The following is a 23,607-nucleotide window of genomic DNA, read 5'->3' as shown; positions in this document are numbered from 1 at the left end:
TGGATAAAGAAAATGTGGTATATGTGCTCAATGGACTATTACTCAGCTTTAAAGAAGAGTGAAATTATGGCATTTGCCACAAATGGATGAAGTTGGAAAATATCATGCTAAGTGAATTAAGGCAATCCCCCAAACCAAAGGCTGAATATTTTTTTCTAATATGTGGATACTAATTCACAATAAGGCCGAGGGCACTAGAGAAGAATAGCGTTACCTAAGATGAGGTAGAGGGAAGTGATGGGAGGGAGGGAAGGGGTGTGGGGGATAGGAAGATAGTAGAAGGAAACAGTCATTATTACTTTACATATATATGTGGCTGCATGACCAGTGTGATTCTACAACAAGTACACTCAGAAAAATGAGAAATTATATCCCGTCTATGCATATCAAAGTGCATAAATGCATCCTCCTGTCAAGCATAACTAATTAAAACAAATTTAAAAAATTTTTTAAAAAGGTGCTAGATTTTCCAAAGTTAAAGTGTGAATTCAAAACAACTCCAGTAAAAATTCCAGCTGAGTTTTCCCAGAAGGATGCAAAAATCCTACCATAAAATTTATATGAAAGCTTAAAGGACCTCAAAAAGATAAGTAAAATCTGGGAAATCTCCCGTTGTTGCATTCTGCCCACCAGATGCAAAGACACCCTATGGTTAAGACCACAAACATACATGTTATCCAGCAGCACAGTGAAGTACGCCAAAGACAATCCCTGTATTTATGGGGCATTAGTATAGGATGAAGCGGTCGCAAATCAATAGAACGAGTCAATTGTTTGGTAGAAGATACGTGGAAAGTGGGCTTGGATGTGGAAGAGAACGCAGCGGGATCCGGAATGCACACCTAACACCGCGTTCCAAGGTGGCCTGTGGTTGGCTTATAGACGTAAATGTGGGCAGCTGGACTATGAGTTAACCCAAGGGAAGGCAGGGGATTTTTTGTGACATAGGACTGGAGACAAAATTCTTATATAAAATTTCAAAAAACATAACCAGAGAAAATATTGACGAGTTTACTACATTCCAAGTGCACCGCAGACAAGTTTGTAATTTCTAAAACAACCAACAGCATATGTAGGACTCCCTGTAACCGTCCAAGGCGATGAGAGGGGTCCTCACAGGGGAAGGGTGACGGAGGCGAACAGGGAACTTTCAGAAGGGGAGCTCTGGAGGCGACAAGCAGGTAAAGGAGGGCTCACACTCGCTCCTCGGAGAAACTGCAGTTGTCCTCCCTGGGGACCGGTTCCAGGCCCCCGCAGAAGCCCAATCTGGATGTTTAAGTCTTCTATAAAAAGTGGCCATTTATATGAAAGGTTATAAACATTCTCGTGACTTCTGCACATCTCCCCATACACGTTAGGCCGTCTCTCGGTGACATGCAGTGTCTAGTACAAATGCCATGTAAACAGTCGTTACCCTGCATTGTTGGGGGATGATGACGGGGGAAAGTCTGTGCGTGTTCAGTACTGACTCCGTTTTTTTTTCTGAATACTTTCTCTGTGCAGTTGGTTGACTCTGTGGATACAGACCTTAGAAATGTGGGAGTCTGTGTGTTATTCAGTGCCTATTAGATTGGCAAAATTGGAAATATTGTGAGTAATGCCACATTTGGCAGGCTGGAAATAAGGGGAATCCTATGGGTAGACTGGGATGACCATTTTGGAGAACGTCCTGGTAACATCAGTGAAATTAACACACATTTCCGAAATGTATTCTCATGTGCGTTCGTGGTGGGACGCCTGAGCACACTCACTTACTGCTGTTGTGCAGCGGGAGTTTGGAGAGGTGGTGGGTGAGCATGGTGCATACCCACCTCGGCGTCCCAGGTAACAGCTACAAGTACAATGAACAGATCTTACAAAGGTAAGGAGAAGCAGTGGGGGCTCCGGCACAGCCTCGTTCCTGTAAGCATACACACAGACGCATAATAAATAATCACATTTCATGAAAAGACATCATAAAATAATACACCCATGAGCCACATTTGAAATGTTTAGCAACTTATCTGATCATTTAAATTCACGTATGAATGAAGCAATAAAGATCCCTTTCACTCTTTAACTAAGCTCTACTTGCACTGATCTGCTCATCGGGTGGCAGGCTGTGATGGAGACGTTCAACGTCCTGGCCCACCTGGCTCTAAAGGGTGCTATACTCAGGCCACCGAGGCAGCCTTCGGTGAGATCCTAGTTACCAAGAGGGGAACGGGAGAGAGAAAGGACGGAGGGAATGGAGGGGAGGTGAGTCCGTGCCTGGAGACAAGGGGACTTCTGCTGAGGTCTGTCTGCAGGTGAGGGAGCCAGTCGTCATGACAGAAGAACGGACAGAGGGCTCTTCCCTCTCCACCTGAGGACGCAAGCACCTCCACTCAGACCCTTTGTAATACCCAGGACAGCCGTGCCCGGTCAGGAAATCGCTGTTCAATGAAGCCAACTCCCCAAGCCCACCCAAAGACCACCACTGCACACCAGGCAGGTGCCAGCACAAGCTCCTGCCTGTCGCCGGGGCCGCCGCATCCCACCCAGCTGCTACCTGAGTCCGTGTGCAGCTACTCCCTCCTGGCACAGTGAGACCCACCTCAGAGGCATTTCCAGAACAAGCGCTCTTGAGCTCAGCCTTCGGGCCCCAGTGTTTCCACCCAGATCTTCTGACCTAGAAACAGCACCCTCCAGACACAACAGACTCCAGACACTACTCCTGAGTGCTCCGTACCCCGGGGCCACAGCAGGAAGAGGCCTCAGAGTCGCAGTCCTCTGTGTCCACTGTTCCGCCCAGTTGAGGCTCTCAGAGAAAAGAGCCAGGGAGCTGTGTCAGCCTGTGCACCTATTAAGGTACAGCATGTACTCACCTGTATAATTTGTTGAAGAGTGGGTCACACAGTCATGAGCTGTAGAGTCCAAAATTTGTAGGACAAGCCAGTGCACTGGAGACCCGGGCAGAACTTCTATGTGGCAGTCTTGCGGCAGAACTCCTTCTTTTCCAGTAAACCTCAGTTCGGTGCTCTTTAGGCCTTCAGCTGATTAGATTGGGCTCACCCCCTTATCACGGGTCACCTCTCTTGCTTTAAGTGGACTGACGACAGGAGTGCAACCCTTTCACAACACACCCTCACGGCAACACCTTGGTTGGTCAGATTAAGGCGGGGGACATGTAGCCCAGCTGCCAGCACACGAAGTGACCATTGCACCCAGTAAACCAGGTCGACAGTATTAACTGGTCATGCTGCTTATACTGGTTACTGCTGTGTGTTTGCCAATGGGCATGGAAATATCCAGAGGACTCCTGTGCGTCCTGGATCCACAGCGACATACCAGTTCTGGATACACATCAAACATGTCAAATTGTGGAGCATGGAAGGGAGGGGGGAAATAAAGATGAAAGGGAATACATAAGCAGATTCATGAATAAATAAAAACATCAAACAAAAAAAGGGCTTTGCGTGGGTAGAGATGGTACAGTGCCAAGAGTTAGGGACATTCTTAATCTTTTATACTTGATGCCCCAAATAGAATCTTCAAAACCCAGTTCCTAGGCATTTACACAAAGAAACACACCTACTTCCACACACAGACTGTACAGAATGTTCATGCAGCTTTTCCTAAAATAGCCAAAACCTAGGGTAAAATCCAGGTGTTTATCAACAGGTGAGTGACAGATTGTGGTTCTCACACAATGGAAGGCAACTCAGAAATAGCAGCCACAGACACATGCAGCAATGTGAATGAATCTTTAAAACAACCCCCAGCCAAGAGCAGACCCCAGAGAGCACATGAGTGATCCCATCTGGTGGCCCTCCAGGGAGGGACCCAGTCTTGCTGAGCTGAAGCTGGCCTATCGTCCCTGGTTGCAGGGAGGTGCTCCATCCTGGTGACGCTCTGCGCTGGGGGGTGGGAGTACTTAGACTGTGGGGGTGGCTCCAGGTGCACACACCAGAAGTCATCAGAACCGGGTGAGAGCTCCCCATCTGGTCACCGGCTCTCAGCAAGCAGCAGGCCCCAAGTTCAGTTGTGTGGCTCCTGCGGTCTCCCGTGCTGATGGCTGATGCTTTGTGATGACAGTTCCACTGTCATCCAGCAGGTGAGAGCACCTCCTCAGTGTTCGGCACACTCCCAGGAGTGGGGAAGGTGTGCTTGTCACTGGAGGGGGTGTGCGAGGCGACAGCACTTCCAGGACTATCACCTGGGCATACAGGATCCGATGCAGTGACCCTGGACCATGCCTGCTCCTTTTTCTACCTCCCAGTCCTCGACCGACCGTCTGAAGACACACACTACGTCTCCTGTCTCACTGAACTTTGCCGGTGACTTTAGCCTTCCTATAAAGTAACAGTGAGCACTGAACAGTGTTCGTAAAGTCCTTCCTCCCGTCCCCTGGCATGTGGGCTGCTCACACGCAGACTTGTGTGTTTGCCACTGTCCCTCTAAGGGACTGCCAAGAGACCCTGTGGCTCCAGCTGGAGAGGCCACAGGGGGCTGCGTGGACTCACCGTTCTCTTCTGTTCCTGATTCTCTCTCTACGTGCCCCAGGAGCTGGGCTTTTGTCAGGGAATTGTGCTACAGATTCCTCAGGACTTTCACATTTTCTTGAATATAAGCTGCAGTTACGCAGCTGCTCTGGCGCATCTCCCCGGGCCGGCCCAGTGGAGACCCACTGTGTCGTCGTTAGAATTTCTACCTTCGTTGCAGACTGCTGAGGTTTTGGTGGCTTTTGGCTTATTTTTAAACTCAGGTACACATTTCCTATCTATCCAAGCTTTCTATCCTGAATGAATGTGACAAGCAGAGGATTTGCTTTTAAGGCTATCCTGTTCTGGAAGCTAGTTTTCCAGAACATTCAGATGGAATCCCCTTCCATGGGGACTATTCTTTTTAAATCATTGTAAATATATTTTCAGTAAATAGCATTTTTTTACTCTTACTATATGATTTGGTATTTCAGCTTTTTTAAAAAAAATATTATTTTTTAATTTATATATGTCAGTGGAATATATTACAATTCTTATAGAGCACAATTTTTCACATCTCTGATTGTATACAAAGTATATTCATACCAATTTGTGTCTTCATATTAAAAAGTTTCTTCTCAGCAAAAGAAATAATTAGTGAGGTGAATAAAGAGCCTACATCTTGGGAGCAAATCTTTACCCCCTCCCCCCCACATATCAGATAGAGCACTAATCTCTAGGGTACATAAAGAACTCAAAAAGCTAAGCACCAAAAATCAAATAACTTAATCAATAAATGGGCCAAGGACCCGAACAGACACTTCTCAGAAGGTGATATACAATCAATCAACAAATATATGAAAAAATGTTCATTATCACTAGCAATCAGAGAAATGCAGATAACAACCACTCTAAGATACCATCTCACTCCAGTCAGAATGGCAGCCATTATGAAGACAAACAACAGTAAATGTTGGCGAGGATGTGGGGGAAAGCACACTCATACACTGCTGGTGGGACTGCAAAGTGGTGCAGCCAATATGGACAGAGTATGGAGATTCCTTGGAAATCTGGGATTGGAACCACCATTTGACCCATGGGGACTATACTTGAGGTCAGTTCATTGAACTTGTGAGCGATCCACCCAGCCCGATAGCTATCCAACGTGTAGCAATGGCTCCCACCCATAAAGAAGGACTGAAATTTTTAAAATATCGTGAGTTTCATGATTTTAATGATTTTTTCTTTTAATAGCAAGGTATGTATGAAATTATAATGGAAATCAATAGGAAAATGTCACTGAGAGACTCTCAGGGGCAGGTGCTCTTTCAGGAAAGCCACAGATAGGATTGGGACGAGGAGGAGCGCTGGAATGCGGCATCTTCTTGAGAAAGCTGAGATGAGTCAGGTCCACAGTGCTGGGCATGCAGGTGGCCTCAGATGGGCTGCACCTGGGGAGAGGCGATTGCAGGAGGTGTTTCCCGCTCCGAAGTTGTCCAAATCAAGGCTGCACTGATGCTGGTTCTCCAAACCCTGCCCAGCGATTTGACCTGGGAATGGATAAACTGGAGAGGACTGAGGTCAGCGCTTTATTGAAGGCTTCAAAGAAGGAAGAATAAGATTAAAATCAGAGAATTCAAAGAATTGAAGGATTGGCACCAGTATCCTTGGAGGTTGAAAGCAAAATGGGGTTAAAAAGACAAAAGCAACGAATCTGGGGAGCTCATTGTCAAGCTGGGAGAAGGTGGAGGAAATGGGGGGAAGGTAGCAATTTCTCTACAAGGTGAGAAAATGGTAAGTAAGTGCCTGCAAGATTCCCAGGATAGGACGGGGGTTAGAGTGACGGGGAAAACAAGGGAGAGAGAGAGCACGAGGGCCACTGGTCACCGAGGAGTGGGCACGAGGGTTCGGGAAGAGGAACACTCCAAGCCTTTGCCCACGGAAAGCCGGGTGCTATAAGAACTGGGGACTCAGCCGGTCAGCAGCCTGGGTTCCACCCTTTTTCAACTTTTCTTTTTGGAGACTTAGGCACTCATATCCTGTGATTAAATTAGATTGTCAGCACCAACGTAAATGGTAACATCAACAAGATTCTTTAAGAAAACATTTCCCACCTATAAAATGAATTGTACTAGTTCTGTTTTCCCCACCTACATACGTATTAAAACGTCATCATTTTGCTGTGTTACTTTTCCATTTCTATCTGCCCATCAGAGTGGTAAAGGGGTGTCCCTCTTGGTCTTCACACACAAACTCAAAAGCTAAGAATAAGTGGAGCGGTGGTGGTGCATGTCTATAATCTTAGCAACTCAGGAGGCTGAGGTAAGAGGATCACAAGTTCAAGGTGGCCAGCCTCAGCAACTTAGTGAGGAGACTCTGTCTCAAAATAGAAAAAAAGGGCTAGGGATGTGGTTCAGTGGTTAAGGACCTCTGGGTTCAGTCCCTGTTACAAAAAACAAAAACAAACAAACAAACAACAACAACAACAACAACAAAAAGAAAAAATAAGTAAAAAGAAAAGAAAAAACCCCAAAGCCAAGAATAAATTCCTAGGCCTTAGTATGTCAGCAAAGGAAATTGACAACATTAGGGCAGCTGCAGTCAAGTGCCTTGTGCTGCCTGATGGCTCTCTGTGCAAAAATTTCCATTCTCCTTCCAGACAAAAACATGCAAACCATAGCAGAATGTGTTTGGATATCTAAAAAAAAAAAAAAAAAAAAAACCCGTTAATATCACGAGGAATGACTGTGTAACTAGCCATGTCATCAGCTGGAACAGTCCACACTTAATTCCTGTAGGCTTTCTTTGTTGCTATTGTTGGCAGAGTTGAGGATAGGGTGATGGACTGAGAAGTCTGCGAAGGCCACACATTCCCCTGTTGAAAAAATTGGGGAAGATGAATCTGATGCTGAGGAGCAGCAGTGAGCCGATAAGGCTGGATGGAAGAGAGAAGCGTGTGGGAGTCTTCCAGACGGGGCCTCTGCCAATTGACGTCAGCAGGCAGGAGCCTCCCCCAGACGCTGCAGACCAGCTGGGCCAGCCAACTGTGCAGGCGGAGGACCAGAGCTGAAATATTTGCATCCGGACCTTGAGAGAGTAAACAGGCTCTCGGAATCCCAGGCCTTCTTCAGGGTCAGCAGAAGCCCAGGAGATCAAAGTCCCAGCGGGAAGGATGCTTCCTGAATTCGTGTTTGTCAGTCATGTGCATCAGGAGGACTCATTACTTACCAGCAGACTTAACTGTAGTAATCAGATCAATGAGTTCAGAACTTGGGAAATCTGTCACTGTGCAAGTTCTTATTTTGTTGCTCACAAGTGTGACCTTCCAGTGTGTGGATGAGAACTGGGAGATTTTTAAAATTGGGAATAGCTTTTAGAGTAATCGGTCACCAGGGTCCCTAAATCACTGAGGGATGTGACAAATAGTTATTGGGCATGTATGATGAGGCAGGCCATGTTCTAAGCACTTGAGCAAAACCAGTACAAAGTGAGCAGAATTCCATGCCCTTATGCAACTCAAAGTCTAGTAGGGGATACAGAGAATAAAAATGGACACAAATGAATTATGTAGCACAGGTGGAAATACCATGAGAAAGAGCAGAGTGGAGGGTCTGGAGGGGTCTTGGTGGGCATAGGCGGGGGTGGGGTGTCTAGTGGAATTGTCTGGGTATAGGTCTCATGGAGACAGAGGGATTCCGGCAGTGACTGAGGGAGATTAAGGAATGAGTTATGCAGATGTCAGGGGAAGAGCAGGCCAGGCAGCAGGGGCAGATCTGCAGAGGCCCTGAGGCTGAGCTACCCAGGGGAAGAGTCTGGTGCTACCAGGGCCAGAGCTGTAGGATTCATGGTCAGGATTGTTGGGAGGATCTATCGGGACTTACAGACCATTGAAAATCTCAGTCTTTAACTCTGAGTAAGGTGGGGAGGATTAGCGGGGTTAGGACGGAGGATGCTGGCTGATTTACGTTTTGGAGGCTCATTCTGAAGGAATCCTGGAAGCCTGCACCAAGGCAGCGCGGGGCTAGGGAAAGAGTGTTCAGAATCTGGATTTCGCACCTTGAGGGTGCCCCCTGGACAGGAAGAGGGGTGCACAGATTTAGGAGGAAAGGACAAGTGGAGCGTGACCGGGAGGCTTTGGCCCCAGCTACCAAAGAGAAGGCACTGTGGTCAGCAGAGACAGAGGGGGGCTGGAGCGGGTTCCATCACCCTGTGTGCAAAGCAGAGCCAGGGGCTGCCTCCCCAGCAAGGCTACTTGAGTGTTTTCCGCCTCCAGCTGATGACCAATCAGGTTGTTAGAGCGCAGTGATTCTTGACTAACTTTTAAAAGATCAGATGGAGTGAAGTGTGGGCATGTCAGTGCTCCCAGGGAACCAAGGGGAGTGCTGCGTCACAGCTGTGGCTGCCGGCCTTCCAGTTGTGCCTGTGACCCTGGGGCGCAGCTTTGCCCAAGGGGAAGATCAGCCAATACCTGGCTGAGGAGTGCACAGTCTCGGCTCCTGCTGGTCATCCCAGTTCCAGGGCTCCAGAAAGCAGACAAATGGGAGGGTCAGAGCCCAGTGAAGTCCAGCTGTGGATACGGAGGGCCACCAAGAACAGAGGAGCATGTACGGAGAGGAAGAGCAACGTGAGCTAGAAAGTACTTCCTGGCCAAGTCCTGAGTCTTCCACAAAGCTGGGTGAGGCCTGGGACATCAAAGGTCCCTGTCCTTCATTTCCACAGGACAAATGTGGCCCTGGCAGAGGGGTGCTGGAGGTCTCTAAGCAAGGTGCCGTTGACCTCATGCCACAGGCCAGGGTGGGTTATAAGACATCTCCATCTGTCCCCTGGAGAGTTGCATGGTCTATGTGACATTTTCTGAAGAGCTACGTGCTATAAACCCACAGATTCTTGTTCACAGATTTTTGTTTTTCGTAGGCTTACGCAGCAGAAAGCGTTCACCAGGTAAGGCTCATCCAGAAAGTGTGTCTGTCCGGGGGTACAGTTATCAGCATATTAAAAAAGGCCAAACTGAGCCACACACTGTTTTTCTTTCTGGGAGTGTCTCCCTGATAATCGCCTACTCTCCCAGGAAATCTGCCCACCACGCAAGATTTCACACTCTAGCAAAGACCCCAGAAGAGGATGCAAACAGAGAGCTGGGCTGACTTAAAACTTGGGAAAGGATGACTCCATTTGAAGCAGGAGTCCAGGACTTTGGTGGTAGATAGTGGAAGAAGGCCTGGGCGCACATGCAAACAGACTCCGGAAGACCCACCAGCCATGTTTTGTGGATGCCCAGAGGAGCCCCATTCACTGTGTTGGTACAGAGCATGCTGGGGACCTCCACTCCAGCCCAGATAGGGTGACAACAGCTGGCTTTACTCTGACCTTGAATAACTGTGTGGCCAGGTGCATACAGAGAACAGTGGATCCCAGACACGGGGCAGCAGGCAGCGGAAGGTGGGAAGGTGAGCTCTGTGGTGCCTCGTGACACCGCCACAGGCCATTTCTCATCTGCAGGCAGGAAGGAGGAACCAGCAGAGCTGGCAAGGGGCGCCCTTCGGGAGGCGTCCACCGGACTTCACGGAGACCAGGATTTTCAAGAGCTACTTAGTTTGAGTGTTGACTGTCCTCCAGAGGCCTGGCCCCAGGGGGTGTTACTGTGGAAGTCCATAAGAGGGGGGCGGTGGAAGGTCTTTAGGTCACTGGGAACATGACCCTGGAGGGGACTGAGGGAGCCTGGCTTTTTCTCTCTTGTTTCATGGCCACTAGGTGAATGGTTTTTCTCCACCATGTACTCCCACCAAAATGTCCTGCCTTTGGCCCCGAAGCAACAGGGCCAACCAAACATGCATTGAAACCTTTCCATCTGTAAGTCAATATAAACCTTTTTTCTTTATAAATTGATTATCTCAAGCATTTTATTATAGGACGAAATGCTAACTAACACAGGTGCAAAGTACAAGAGATGATAGAACTACAGAGAAAAAGATTCAGTATCATAGCTCTGTAGCAGTGTCCCTGCATAATTAAGACAGTCCTGATCTGCACATAATTAAGACAGTTCTGAGAAGCAATTCTTTATGGTCAGGATAAGGGAAAAAAAAGCCAAGAAAAAGGTAGATTATACAATTCTTGTAGCTCACAGAAGAGCAAATATACCCACTAATGAGAGTAAAAGACCTCATCACATATGAGATGTCAGGCAAACCTTCAGAAGGTCATCGCTTTAGTAGTGCAATATGTCAGCTCTAGACTAAGATTGCACTGGACTTACCCTTAACACAGTATTTTTAAAGTCTCAAGTCTCAAAAGGATGCAAATGATTTTAACTCTTTTAAGTGAAAAATTTTTTGAAGGAATAAAATAAAATCAGAAACAATGCAAAATTTAAGGTGTCTAGGATATATATTATAAAATTACGTGGTGAGGCCTGATAAAAAAGAAAACATGAATCAGAACGAGGAGATCCATCAATAGGAAAATAACTAGAAATGAAAAAAATAGTGAAATGAGGAGAAAAGATTAAAAGATGTTATAAATATGCTTCATATATTCAGCAGGATGAAGTAGAAGATATAAAAGATAGAAATTGAACTTCTAGAGATAAAAGTGCAATATGTAAAAGTAACTATATGCTTGATGGAATTAATAGCAGATTAAAAGCTGTTGATTAAAAAATGAACTTGGAGAGTAAAAACTATCTGAAATGAATCAGAGAATTAAAAAGAGGAAAAATAACGAGCAAAGCACCTTTAGTGTAAGTGAGGCCCTCAGTTCAGTTTCCAGAATTTCACAAGCCAATGAGCAACAACAACCACCAGAAAACCCAAATGGCCTATGGACAATATCAGGCAAGCCACTGGAGTCCCAAGAGGGGGAGTGAGGTCAGGTGTGGTGCACACGTCTGAATCCCAGCACTCAGGAGGCTGAGGCAGGAGGATCATGAGTTCAAAGCCAGCCTCAGAAAAAACAAGGCACTAAGCAACTCAGTGAGACCCTGTCTCTAAATAAAATATAAAATAGGGCTGGGGTGTGTCTCAGTGGTCGAGTGCCCCTGAGTTCAGTCCCTGGTACAAAAAAAAAAAGAAAGAAAAAAGAAAAGAAAGAAAGAAAGAAAGAAAGAAAGAAAGAAAGAAAGAAAGAAAGAAAGAAAGAAAGAAAGAAAGAGAAAGAAAGATGGATGAGAAGCAGAAAAGCAGAAAGTATTTTATAGAAATAATAGTCAAGCAGTTTTAAAAATTTGGGGAAAACTAAACCTACAAATTCTAGAAACTTGATGAACTCCAAGGAAGGAAGACAAAACTATACAAAGGTACATCATCATTAAAGTGCTAAAAACCAGTGGTAAAACCTGGGCGTGGTGGAGCACGCCTGTAATCCCAGCAGCTCAGGAGCCTGAGGCAGGAGGATCCTGAGGCAGGAGGATCCGGGAGTTCAAAGCCAGCCTCAGCAACAGTGAGGTGCTAAGGTCTCTAACTAAAATACAAAGAGGCTGAGTGTCCCCGAGGTCAATCCCTGGTACCAAGAAAAAACAAAACCAGGGTTGGGGATGTGGCTCAAGTGGTAGCGCGCTCGCCTGGCCTGCGTGTGGCCTGGGTTCGATCCTCAGCACCACATACCAACAAAGATGTTGTGTCCACCAAAAACTAAAAAAAAAAATAAATAAATATTAAAATTCTCTCTCTCTCAAAAAAAAAAATTAAAAAAAGAAATGAAAAAACAAAAACCAAACAACAACAACAACAAAAAGTTGGTAAAGAGAAAATAGAAACGATAGACAGGGGAAAATGAGAAAATGGGTTCAGAGGAGCAATGTTCAGAAGGACACCAGACTTCTCAGCAGAAACCACCCAAACCAGGAAACAAGGGAAGATACACTTAAAATGATTAGAAAAAGTAGAAGTCATTACAAAGTGAAAGTAACTTTTCAGAAATTAAAGATAGATTAATTTCTGAATTTTTTTTCAGCAAAACAAAAATATAATTCCTCATTAGCAGAGCAACAATTTAAGAAATGTTAAATATTTTTTCACATAAAAGTTCAATATTTCTAGACAGAAATGAGATCTAATCAAAGGAATAATGCAAGCATATGTGAGATTTTTCTCCTCACTTTTATTTCTTCAATATAGAACAGATAGTTTAAAGCAAAAATAACAATAATAGATCGAAGGGCTTATGTGTAAAATTAAAATATATAAAAATATCCCAAAGAGCAGAAGGGGTTACTGTGCTTTTAGAATAATACATAATTCCTTGAAGGTAGACTGTGATAGGTTCAGTGTGTATGCTATGTCAGCTCGCCATTACTGTGACAAAATACCTAAGACAATCAACTTAAAGAGAGGAAAGACTTGCTTGGGACCACAGTTTGGGAGGTTTTAGTCCAGAGTCATTTGACCTATTGCTTTGGGGCCTGTGGTGAGGTAGGGCATCAGGGTGGGAGCAGGGAGCAGAGGAACTTGCTCATCTCCTGACTGGGAAGTGAAGGGAGAGGAAGGGGCATGTTTTCACCTTCCCTTCAAGGGAGGCCCCCAGAGGCCCAGCACCTCTCACCAGGCTCCACCTCTTCAAGTTCCCATCACCTGCCCAAAGCACCACCCTGCATGGAGCGGGGTGGAAGTGACCATAGGGGAGCACAAAGTGGGTCTTTGTGCTGATGGAATGATTCTGTTTTGATTGACGGTGGCGACACAAATCTGCAAATGTCACAGAATGACCCAGATTCATTGCACTAATGTGATTTCCTGGTTTTGATGCTGTACTATAATTATGTCAGATACAACCACTGGGGAAGGGAACATGGGAACTCTCTCTACTATCTGCAGTTCTCTGGGAATTTATAGCTGTTTCCAAATAAAAACAAAATTTTAAAATTCTGTCATGGTTCCGGAGGTCAGAATTCTAAATGGGTTTCTCTGGGCTGAAACCAGGGTGTGAGCAGGACTGGGCACCCTCTGGAGGCCCTGGGGCAGATCCGTTTCCTTTCCTTCCACCATCTAAAGCCACATTCTTTGCATTCCTGGGCGAATGACCCCACCCTCCATCTTCAAATCTCTCCCACTTATGTCTTTGTATCACCTTCTGTTCTTTTCTTTTCAAGTTTTCCTCTTACAAAAAATTGTCATGATTACCTTTAGGCACATATCATCCAGGAGAATCTCCAGTCTTCAGACCCTTGATCACATCTACAAAGTCCAGTTATCATATGTGGTAATGTCCATGTGTTTCAGGGATTAGGACCTGGACATACAGGTCCATTACTCAGCTTCTGTAGCTGTCACACAACTTTGCAAAACCGACATTCACAGCATGCTTCAGCCACACATCAGAAAACACTTTCTTTCTAAATACAAATAAATTTTTTGACAAGAAAGACCATATTCTGGCTGTAAAATATATCTGAATAGATAAAAGAAAACAGATACATAAAAGTGTATTCTCATTTCACAATAGCATAAAAGTAGAATCAATAATAAAATGTATAGAAAGCAACCTCTAAGTATTTGGATATAGAACAATATATTCTAAATAAGCACTGGCAAGAGAAGAAATCACAAAGAAAATTGAAAAATGATATTAATTCTATAAAAATAAAACAATGTGCTAACGTGTGACATACAGATGAAGATTTTGTAGAAGGTAGATTTTAGCGTTCATTGCTTAGAGTATAGAAAAAAGGTCTCACATCAATAATCTCAGCTTTGATTCTAAGAAATTAAAGACGAGCAAGTGAAACCCTACAGAGAAGAAGCAAACAATTTTAGAGAGAGAAATAGATAAATCAGTGAAATAGAAAACAGAAAACCAGTAAAGGATATCAGTGAATATGGAACTATATTGTTTGAAAATTTTGACAAAATTAAAAGCCATAACCAATCTGATCAGAATAAAATAAAGATGATGAAATTTACCAAAATCAGTGTGAGAGCAGGTTATCAGTACAGATCCTGCAGGTCATGGGAGGACAGCAAGGGGGTATTATGGACGACTTGATTTCACAGGGACCAACATGTCAGTAGATGGAGTACACATATTCCTTATGGACACAAAGCACCAATCCACTAGTGAAGAAATGGGCAACACAGAGGAGAGCTGTGTGTCTGAAAACTTGTTAAATTCTAATTAATGACGTTTCCACAAACAAATGTGCAAACCCCTTCGGGCTTCTCTACTTCTCTGCTTAAGGAAGAAACAGTACGATCATACACAGAACCTTCCAGAACAGAGACAAAGGAACTTCCTAACTCAATCTGTGACCCTCACACCAAAAGCAAACCTGTACGTCACGATGGGGACACAGGCGAATGTCAGTGAATCAGTGCTGCCCAGTGCAGGAAACGCAACAGCCCTGAGGGCCCGTGCAGCTTCACGGAGGCGACGTTGACCGAACACTGGGTGGGGACCATTCTGCACTGTCCACCATGGCACTGACCTGCAGGGAAGCACGGCACCATTCCCATGGTGAAGAAAAGACATCTGCTGAACTTCAACCTTCACTTTGATAAGTTCTTGGAAATCTGAGCATATAAATAAACTTTATTAAGGTGATGAAGTACATCACCAATAAAAGCCTGGTAGGTGACGTTGTATGTTATGGTGCCAGGCCAGATGTGCCCCCTCAAGTCCTCATCAAGGCAAGGATGCTCACTTCCCCCACTCTTCCACACAGTACCAGAGGTTCCTGCAGCACCCAGTCGACAAGAAAGCAGGTGGGCCAGAAAGGTGAGATTGAAGCCACCTTTATTCACTCACTGCACATTGTCCACCTAGAAAAATTCTCAAGAATCTATATAAGGGTGGTTGGAACTATTCAATGAACCTAGCAAGGTTGCTGGTTCCTTCAATCTGCAGAAGTCACTTATGTCTATGTACTAACAATGACTAAATAGAAATGAAAATTTAAACCATACTGTTTATAGGAGCATCAAAAACAGGGAGCACTTCGGGATAAACTTAGCAAAATGCATGCAAGGGCTCTAGACAGTAAAATAAAAAAAAAAGAATACTGTTGAAAAAGTTAAAGAAGACAAAATAAACATGGAAGGATACAATACTCACGGGACAGAGGGCTCAATATTATAATGATGTTTCCTTTTCCAAAACAGACTTATGTCTCCACCGTAATCCAACTGAATCAGCAGGTTACAGTGTAGGCGTTGGCAAGCTGATTCTAAACTTTATTTGCAAATGCAATGAACCTAGAATATCCAAGTCTGTTTGAAAAACCTTGACAGAACTGGAGGACTTACCTAATTTCCAGGCCATAACAAGTCGTGGCATGCGGGCGCGGGAGGGCACTATCAGGCAGGAAGGGCAACACATCAGTGATCCAAACCAGACTCTCAAGAGTAGCACACTGACGGCCTACGGTGTGATTCTACTTCTATGAAGTTCTAGAAAAAGCTCTCCTGCAGTGATAGAGATCAGGTGAGTGGTTGTCAGTGTCCAGATTTAGGAGTGTGCCTAGATTGCAAATGGTTCAAGGGAACTTTTTGAAGTAATAAAAAGCTATATCATGATCAAACCCTATGAGCTCTACATCCACTTAAAAGTTGGCTTTTATTGTAAGTGGGATCACAATGCCACTGACTTAAGAAATAAGGACTATAATGATAGGGGAGTACTGTATTATGGAGAATCTCTATGATAGTCAATGGCCATTATATGGCTCCGTGTCCCCAACAGGTATGATATCTGGGTCTGGTAATCAAGGGGTTGGAAGACAGAGTGGTCTTGCATGGGAGACCCCAGCAATCCCAGTGAGTGTCCCAATCATACAATGAGACTGTGTTGGCAAACCTTGTTTCTGCAGTGTTAAGGGTCCCGGCTTCCAAAGGCAAACACTTCTGAAGTCCCATATAGGAACTCAGGGAGTCCTACTAAAGTCAAGTTGCTTCAGGGTCCTCTGTCCAGCAGGCAAGGAGAGAAGAGTCCTGTTGGCCTGGGCAGTGGACAGATCCTTAGGAAGAGCCGCAGTTGCTTCCCCCCTGGGTTAGGAAAGACTGTTAGGGGTCTGGATGGTCCAGTATGTGCCCATGCTCAGCTTTTAATAGAAAAATTAAATAATCTCAAACTTATAGAAAAGTTGCAACTCAGAAGATAAAGATTGTTTTTTGTTTGATTCTTTTGAGAGTTAACTTGCCAAATGGATGTCCTGTCACCCAGTGGCACTTTAGTGCATATTTCTTAAGTATAAGAACAATTTCCTACACAACCACAAGACAGCCATTACCACCAAGAAATAAAGACGGTACTTATCTACCACAGACCCACTCGAGTCCCAGCCACGGAGGCCGAGCCACTGTGCCAACATTGCTGTGACAGCCCAGCTCTTCGTGAGGAGGCATCTTAGGGACACATCTGGGACCAACTGTGACAGCAGGGGCAGGCCCAGGCTGAGGACTGCAGCCAGGGGCACTAGCACCTCTGCCTCTGGGCATCCCTTCTGCATCTGGGGTTCCAGCCTCAGCCGGCTTTCCCTCTCCCTGCTCTGCTTCACTGTGCATCTAACCACTTTCCTCTAGAGTGGAGCAACTCCACTGCATCTGGCTGAGCATGAAGGAGTCAGAGTTTCATGGTGAACGTTGCTGACTGTCATGAGGAGTCACAGACGGGGCTGCATACCTAGTTTCCCTGCCCCAGGGTTTCCTTAGGTTCATCATGAGCGTCTGGTCCTCTCTCTCCAGGCACCGGAAGTAGGATTGCACTTTCCTCCCACTTTGAAGCCAGGACCACGTGATTTCCTTTGACAAGAGATGCTGCCAGGAGGGAGCCTCAAGGGCCACTGCTGGCAATGTGGTCCGTCTGGTTTTCGAGTGACCATGGTGAAGCCTTCTATCTGCTTGCGGTGAAGAAGCATGAGCAAGAAATAAACACTGCTGTTTCAGGGTGCTTCAATATGGCAGCTGTTCGTCACGTTAGCATGACCGAGACTGACCTGACCCACAGACTGACCATGGACTCGGGCCTTTCCAAGGATTGTTCATGCCCAGAGCAGCGGTGTGTTTAGATGAGGCCACGGGTAGCACTTTCTTATATAAATATCTTTTTCTGGACCCATGCTTACTTCCTGCCCTTCCCGCACGCCCCTGGGGGCCGACTGCCTGCCCACCCTTATGCACAGCGTTCTCACTTCTTAAAGATTTGCAGCAGGCAAAGCTTTGGCATTTGGAAGAGCAAGGGGAGGTCTCCAAGGCTCCTCCCTCCATGTTGTTGAGAGAGGTTCTGTGAGACCTTTTGATTTAAGCAATGAGATCTGTGCTTTCTAGAGGTCTCTGTGTGATATTGTGAGGCTTGGCGGAAGACAAGCCAGCCCCCTTCAAGGGAAGGCAAAGGGGACAAGGAAGCCTCCTGTCCCCGTCATGGCAGCTGTGAGCAGTGAAGACAGCGCCACAATCAGACGCTCTTTCCCGGGACTGCATCCCCAGGAAGGACTGTTACAGAGAAGAGGGGGTTGGAGGCTGTGGGTAGTGGAGCGCAGCTCAGAAGAGTCAGACAGCAGAGGGGATCCTAACAGATGGTCCCTGGAGGGGACTGGGGGCTCTGTCCCACCCCACCCTCTTGACCCTGCTCATGGCTGAGCCCAGTCTTCAGTTCTGTGGGGATTTTGTACACGGTGCATCCACCATGGCCCATTGCGTTGCACTAGCCCCCAGGTTTCTTGATTAGCACAGGAACCTGAACTTGGGGAGGGGCTGGGGACGGAGGGAGAGGATGCATCTCAGGAGCGCCGGAGCTTGACAAGCGCTCCCCGAACGTCGGCCGTTGGATATGCTCACGCCACCCCTCATGTTGACCCTTCCCCAACCGAATTAGCAAACAAGGCACAGCACCTTGTCCAGCCTTGGGCCACAGGAGCAGCTGGGAGAGATGAAGACCTTCTGCCCAGCTTCGAGGCCCATGTGCCCATGAGATCAAGCTGTCCTCTGACAGCTTCTGGGTGTGGCACCTGGTGTGAGCACTAGCAATACCCTCCCGTGGCCATCCGTGAAGTGGACTGAAGAGAAGGAACGTGACAAAGAGCTGGAGGAGAGACAAGGGAACCGTGGGCCATGTGTTTCAAAGCATCTGAACTTCCACTCCCGGAAATGGACTTGAGGGACATCTGCCTGGTGACAACCACCTCATGTGACAATGTCTTGCCTGGATTGGGAGTCCTGCTCAGGAGCGGGTCCTGTGCCTCCACCAGAATGCAGCAGCAGAGCCACCTCACAGGAGAGGCTCAGTGAGGAAAGAATACGGGAACAAATGGACGCTTCCGCTTCCCTGCAACTCTCAAGTGCAGACTGCTCCGCCCGTCAGGTGGGGTCATCATTGCCACTGATGTCACAAATGGTGACTTACATGCATGATATAGAATTTGACATTTTGCCTTGCTTCAAATTCTGACTCATGCTAAAGGGAAAGTTTTCTTCCTATCTAAACAACATTCAAAGGACACAACATATACACTGCACCTTTTATAATGGATTTGGTTTTTAGGTAAACATATATCTATTGAAAGCCTTTTTCTTTTTGGAATGAAAGAGAAAAAGTTACAGACTGTTATCTCTCCTGAGAAAAAGAAGAAATTTACAGGGAGCTTCCGGTTTAAATTTTGGCATTCCATGGCATTCCAGTAGAGACACACCAAGTACAGCCTCAAGGGTCATGCCCGGACCACAGATGCTTGGTGTCCCAGATGATGCCCTGTGTCTGAGATCTGGTATCAAACAGCAATTCACTGTGACAAAACATGGCCTACTGTAGTTTAATCTAAAACGAGGAACAAATACAATCTTAAAGGAAGAAAGAACCTTAAACACGATGTGGTCCAGCTGCTGGATTTTACAGACCACGAAGCCAGAGTCCACAGGAAACTGTGGCTCTCCAAGCCCCAGGCCTGGCAGCCTCCGGCCTGGCAGCCTCCAGCTCGTCCTCTCCTGTCCTCCCCAGCCTCTCCCTGACTTCCATTCCTTCTATTCATATTCTTTTTCTTTTGATGGAACTAGGTAGCATGGTGGAAAATGTCCTATGAAATCTAGAATGATTCTAGGGTTATCACAGGTGAGTTTGCACTGATCTCTGCCTTGCAGAAGCAGGGCCTGAAATCTTTTGCATTTTTTTGGTTAAATCAGTTTCTCTAGTATCTTCCTCATCCCCCACAATGTACCCAATTAAGTCACAGGTCTGAGCCTCTCTGGCTGTCCCTGGCTTGTCCTCTGAGGAATTGCTGACCTAAGGGATGGAAATCCCAGATAATGGCAGCCTAAACTCTTGCTGAACTGATCCTGACTTATAAACAACCAGACTCTCCTCATGCCTTTAGCTGCTTTAGAAAAACAGCTTCCTCACTCTCCAATCTTCCTAAAGCCAGGAGTGGTCTGAAAGGGGCTTCCTGGGTATGGCTCACCTTGATGCGGGGCTTCTTTCCTGGCTGAACCAGTTCTGCAGCCTCACTGAGGAAAGAGTGCTCCGCGTGTACCAGAGAACAAGGGCCCTGAACATGCAAGCAGGGGAGTGGGAACAGAACTGTGATGGATTTGGAGTCCAGGCAGGGGTCACTGCGGGCAAAAGCACACATGCAGCATAACACTCACAGTTCTTGCCGTTGGCGGAAGCTGTGAATGTCTGTGACCCACTTTTCCATTTTTGGATGTCTGCTCTGCAGATCTGCTTCCACATGGATGTAGAAAGTCACATCCAATTCCACTCCCACCTGGGTAATGGGGGACACTGGATACTCAGCAAAATCTTGACTAATTTTGAGCTATCATCAAACTGGGTTTGCAAGGCCACCTGGTCACCTGAATCTCAAAAAGTGACCAATGATTCCAAGGAGAGTGGACCCATGAATTCTCTCCCTTTAGCAAAAAGAGGGGCATACAGAGTCAGAAGAAGCCACCTACAGTGTCACCGCAGGGTGAGAAGCCACGCCTGGCTCGGGTCAGCTGGGATGGCCGGCCTGCTCACGCACACTCAAGCTCCTTCGCCTTTGCCTCTTGACGTGCGCTCACAGGAGAAGTTGGGGCCAGTGAGGGAGGCCCGCGGGGACCTGGTGGTGCAGACACACACAGCCACGGGCGATGGTCGCAGCAGGTGCCAAGAGAGAGGCCAGGGCCCCACCCACTTCCCCAGCCTTCTAGGGATCAGAAGTCGTGAGTCCCTGTGAGAGGACAGGAGGAGGACACAAAGACCCAGGGTCACTCAAAGGAGGAAGAGGCATTTTCCCTCTAGGCCAGGTGGCAAGGGTCTCCCCCAGTATCAAAAGGAGATGTGTTAGCACAGTGAGGGGCAGAGGGCTCCCTCCCAAGGGCCTCCTCAGAGGAAGGCCAAGGTTAGCTGCTCAGGAGGAGAGGCAGGAACGCGGGGAAGACTCACCTCTGTCCCTGGCCAAAGGCCTGGCCCACCTGAAACCTGAGCAGTGGAAGAGAGAAACCGCAGGCCCTCTGCAAGGCCAGCCCCGGTAACAGCAGCCTCCGTCTGGAGACGGGAATCCCGAGTGAGAAGGGCCCTCTGGAGAGCAGGGACTGCTGACAGCTCGGGGGGGCGGGCAGCAGCACCTTCCATCCCAAGGCACAGGCCATCCTGCACGTCCCCTGTGTGCCTGGGCCAGCTCATGGTCAGGAGATGGCTTCTGCTCTCCCCGTCCACGGGGCTGGTCGGGGATGACTGACTCTTCCGTCTCCGAGCCCCTGTGCTGGTCTCCTGCCCGGCTGCTCCTCTGCTGCTCGTCCTGGCCAGGACTGGGCCTCAGGTGGGCTGGGCCATTTCTCCCCTCTGTGTGTTTCTGACAGGACCCCCAGGAGCAGGGGTTTTGCTGTTTGTTGTGTTGTTTTGAATCTGGAAAGTTCCCCCCAAACTCAGGTATGTGAAGGCTTGGTCCCCAATGCAGCCATGTCTGGAAGTGGGGCTTTGGGGTAGTGATCGGATCACGAGGGTTCTGACCTCATCAGTGGATTAATCATTGATAGCGTAATGGACAGCGGGAAGCAGGGGACAGGTTATGGTTAGGGGGAGAAAGTCACAGAGGGCATGCCCCTGGGGACTATACCTTGTCCCTGGCCCCCTTCTATTCTCTCTCTCTCGTGGCTACCACAAGTTGAGTACCTTTCTCTTGCCACACCCATATGCTGTGATGTTCTGCAGTGGAGCTTGGAGATCATGGCCTGAAACCTCTGAAACTGTGAGTTAAAATCAATCTTTCCTCCTCTAAGTCGTTCCTTGGGGATTCTGGCTGCAGTGATGAAGAGCTAACTGGAATAGCGTGTCTGCTGTTTTGCACTCTACTCCAAATCTGGCAGCAAAGCCGCTAGTTTCCGTGGCTTGCTCCAAATTCCTCACTGATGGATTTGGAGAAGGGCGGGATCAGCTGCAGCAAGATCCCCAGGGTCTCTCATGAATCTTGTCTGGAGTATAGTAGGTTTCCATGAAAAACCATTCCTCAATTTGCTGTATATTTCTTGTTAATTTTCAGAGCCCTAAAATTGTTGTTGTTTTTGTACATATTTGTGTCTAGTGTTCTTGTTTCTTTATGGGGATAGAACTTTGCTGAGCTCCCCACTCTGCCATTCTAAACGTCCGTCTTACTAGCTTGCCTGACTTCCTTACTCATGCCTTTCTCTACTCCCTCCCTCCCTCTTGCCTTCCTTTCTCTCTTTTTGTTTCTTTCCCAAGCATTGAACCAGGACCTTATGATGCCAGGCAAGTTCTCAACCCCCAGGTACACACCCAGCTCTGGTTTTCTTAAGTAGAAGCTTAGATCATGGATTTGAAGAGTCCTTTGCTAAAACAAGCATTTGATGCCATGGATTTTCCTCTAAGCACTGCTCTAGCTGCACCTCACAAATTTTGACATTTTTTTTCATTTTTATACAAATCAACGTATTTTCTAAAAATTAGTTTCCTTTCAGAGAAGTGTGTTAGATTCCCAAATATTTGGGGAATTTACCATGTGTATTTGTTATTGACTCCCATTTAATTTGATTTTGTTCAGAGCATGTACTTTGTATGATTTCAATCCTTCTGAATAATGGACTCTTTTTTTTTGATCCAAACATGGTCTCTCTTGGTAAATGTTCCATGAGTACCTGAAGTGAATGTGTATTTTTTTTTCTTTTCTATATATTTTTTAGCTGCTTTCTTTAAAAAAAACCTACTTATTGTAATTTGTTATATATGACAGCAGAATGCATTTCAATTCATAGTATACACATAGAGCACAATTTTTCATATCTCTAGTTGTACACAAAGTAGAGTCACACCATTCATGTCTTCATACATGTACTTGGGGTACTGCTGTCCATCTCATGCCTCTGTCTTTCCTACCCCTCTGACCTCCCTCTCCCTCCCTCCCCTTCGTCCTGCCTAAAGTTCCTCCATTCCTCCCACCCTCCCTGCACCCCCATAATGGATCAGCATCCTCATATAAGAGAAAACATTCAACATTTTTTTTTTTTGCAATTAGCTTACTTCACTTAGCATATTATTTTCCAACTCCATCCATTTACCTGCAAATGCCATGATTTTATTCTCTTTTAATGCTGAGTAATAGTGAATGTGTATTTGGTAGTTGGAATAGTTTTCTATTGATGTCAGTGAACACAAGTTGTATAGAGATTGATGAGTCTTCTATATTTTTAAATTAATCTTCTGTCTCCTTGTTCAATCAAATATTGACAGAAGTGTGTTGCAAGTTCCACTTATCCTGTGGATTCCTCGACTTCTCATTTCAGTTTTGTCAGTCTTTGCTTCAAGTGTGTTGGCGATCTGTTATTAAGTGCATAGCAATTTAGCGTTTTCATGGGTCGGCCCTCTCATTATCGAATATCCCTATTGGTAACATTCTTTGCTCTGAAATCAACAATACTCCCCCCTGATATGCAGTTTTACCTTCTGCAGTTTCAGTTACCTGTGATTAAGAGCATTCTGAAAAATCTTAAGGGGACATTTCAGAAATAAACCATTCACAAGTTTTAAATTGCCTTTTTGAATATTGGTGTAAAATCTCATGCTATCCCGGCTGAAATGTAAATGATCCCTTTGACTAGCATATCATGATGTCTATGTTGCCCACTCTGTGGCAACTGGAGGCAGTGAGGAAGGAGAGAGACAGAGACAGAGAGAGGGGGCATGTTCATATACTCTTATTACAGATTATTCATTGTTATGATTGTTTATTATTACTTATTGTCGTTAATTT

Source organism: Spermophilus citellus (assembly GCF_964194105.1).
Source record: "Spermophilus citellus genome assembly, chromosome: 5".
NCBI lineage: Eukaryota > Metazoa > Chordata > Mammalia > Rodentia > Sciuridae > Spermophilus > Spermophilus citellus.
The sequence above is the reverse complement of the archived record's forward strand: the minus strand, read 5'-3'. Positions refer to the sequence as shown.